Raw genomic sequence first — 2,694 nt, 5'->3', positions numbered from 1 at the left:
ACATCTTTCCGCGGGATTGGCGTTTGCGCCGGTATGGTCGCCGTGTTCAGCTTATTATAAGCATGAACCACGCGCCATCCACCTGTGGCTTTACGCACACAAAAGGTCGGGCTGCAGTGAGGCGATTTGCTCTCACGCACATGTCCCGCCTTGGCTCGTTTGTCGAAGAACTCATCGATATAATCGACTTGTTCTTTCGGCAACGGCCATTGCCTGGTCACACAATACTTGGTGCCAGGTTCGAGGTCTATCTCGTGCCCGATGCCCCTATCTGCTGGTAGGCGGCTCGGCACTTCTTCTGGGAACACATCACGATGTTTCCACAGAACCTCAAAGAACGGACTGTCTCTCAAGGCATCCCAGCCTTGAGCAGCGTACCGCTTCTTTTTGTCCGTTTCTAGGACGCTCTCGTCCATTGTGGACGACGAGCAGCAGTCCACCAAGTTCTCTTCTGGAACTGGTGTGACTATTTCGTGGATCTTTCCTTCCTTTATTTGGCAAGGAACAGATCCCACGACATCTCCGGGAGATTTACTATCTCCTCGGCAGATTTAAAGACTTGCCGGAGCACCTCAACTGAGGATGCCTCCGCAATTTCGTCTTTGACGGCCTCGAACACCTCGTTTGAAGGCCCGTCCTCTTCATTAGAGACTGATCCAAAGGTCACTCGTTTAGACGTGCCTTTGATCGTCCTAATCTGTCGGGTACTCGTTTATCGAGTTACCACGACCCTTTTCTGGGAAGCGGGTGTCGTTGCACTCATGGCTAACGCACCCCTTCCAACCGCACCAGGCTCTTCGTCTTCTGACAACAACTGCGTTTTGAAATCGTTTTGACTAAAAGAGCGAGGTTTCTCGCCCTCCATATACGAGAGGTCCAAAGTTGTGGACCTCGTTTTCATGTCATCTATATGGACGACAAGTACCAGAGTGAACAAAAGCGTGATTTGTGCTGAAGTCCTTCTGCCCCGCTACTGAGATCACATTATCAAGCGACTCTAGTTCGAGCTGGGACTGGTGGGTCTTGACATGACCGTCTGCAAGACCCTAAACAAACACGGTTACCTGTGCTTGTTCATCCCGTGGATGACTTACGATACAATTTACAAGGTATCGTGTATGTTGGGCTTGAGCGTGAAGTTACGCTTACCCTGCTTTAAATCCAGGAGCTCTGCTCGAGCCGTGAATTCGCCACGTGGCGGCTCAAAATATTGCCTGAGCCGGTGTGAGAGACCTCATCCGACTTGAATACATAAGTGTCGTGAAGCTTGAGCCTAAAGCCCAAGATTTGGCACGTCCGGCTAAGTTGGACATGCCAAATTTCCCTGTCGTCGCATCGTCATCGAAGTAGCGAGCTTTAATGGTCGTCTAATTCGTCGAACCATCTTAAGAAGGAGTCGCCTTCGACACTTTAAACTCGGAAATTTCGATCTTTAAGCTTTTGGATCGACGCGAAAGCGTCGGCCTGCAAGCAGCGTGCAAAAGCAGCTGATAGTTATGCGTTCTGATTGGCTATGGGTCGGAGGGGTGTGTAGAAACAGCAAAGGGAAAGTGAACATATAGTAGTGGCCTTAATATATTATGAGCGAATAATGTTATGCGCATCCTTGCGCACCGCCTTATAGTGTCTTGTAATTGATTGATTTGAACCTTAATCAATCAATCAACAGTACTAATGCTTTTTTTCTCAATATTATCATATTGGTAATATTGGACGCTTAAGTAAAATTAATCAAAAATATAATGTTGTACTTTTCAACTTACTTCTTCTTATAGGAAAAATTATTCATACCTTTACAAACATTTTAAATCAGCTACAATTCTTGTTGATATTGACATTAGAAATTTAAGTAAATATTCTAAGATATTCTACTAGTAATAAATTATACGCTGCGGTACTGGAACCTCCCGTCACATAACGAAATTTAATGTTTAATAAATAATTTATGATTATAAAATAGAATTGAAGAAGAATAATAGTAGGGGGAGTTGCTATATTCACACCCTTTTTCCTTAAACACACACCATTCCTGCAAAATCTTATAATCACACCCTGCCGGACAGAATCAAACGTTTTATACACTTCGCTGCTATTCCCGATTTTCCAAAAATAATAATGTTTCACTTCATGGAATGTTAGACGTAAATGGCACGGCAACTGCCTCTACCGCAACCAGATCTCTGCTTCCGTAGGGCGCGCAGCCGCTTTAAGTACTGTATGCATCCGGCGACGTTACAGCGGCAGCTCGATTCTGCCTATATCCATTAAACATGCCCTTTTTAAGGCTTGATGTCACGAACGCTGAAAACCCGGTATATATTGACTCGGACGCCCCTGTGCGCGGTACGTGTGCAAAAGTAGCAAATATCCTGTGAAAAGTGCGTGAGCGTGCGTATGCTCCCGAAGGGGGTACTGCAGAAGATAGTGCTACCGCACCTTATCCGAAATCATATCGCCAGCCAAACCTAACGACCAAGAGGTTGCGGGCTATTGCCGACTTAAAATTGCCAACCCACGACTTTGCCAACTGCGTAAGCAATATTGAGCCGCTTATGCGTGAATAAATCATGTATGGTCTTGTGCAAACGAACATCTTGAGGCTTTTCAATTTATAAGTGAAAACGTCTCTTTCGTAGTTCACTGCGGACAATGACGTTCACTTGACCACAATGGACCTCTCATTATGCTGGCAAT

Source organism: Bremia lactucae, linkage group LG9 (assembly GCF_004359215.1).
Source record: "Bremia lactucae strain SF5 linkage group LG9, whole genome shotgun sequence".
Taxonomy (NCBI): domain Eukaryota; phylum Oomycota; class Peronosporomycetes; order Peronosporales; family Peronosporaceae; genus Bremia; species Bremia lactucae.
Note: the sequence above shows the minus strand (reverse complement) of the source record.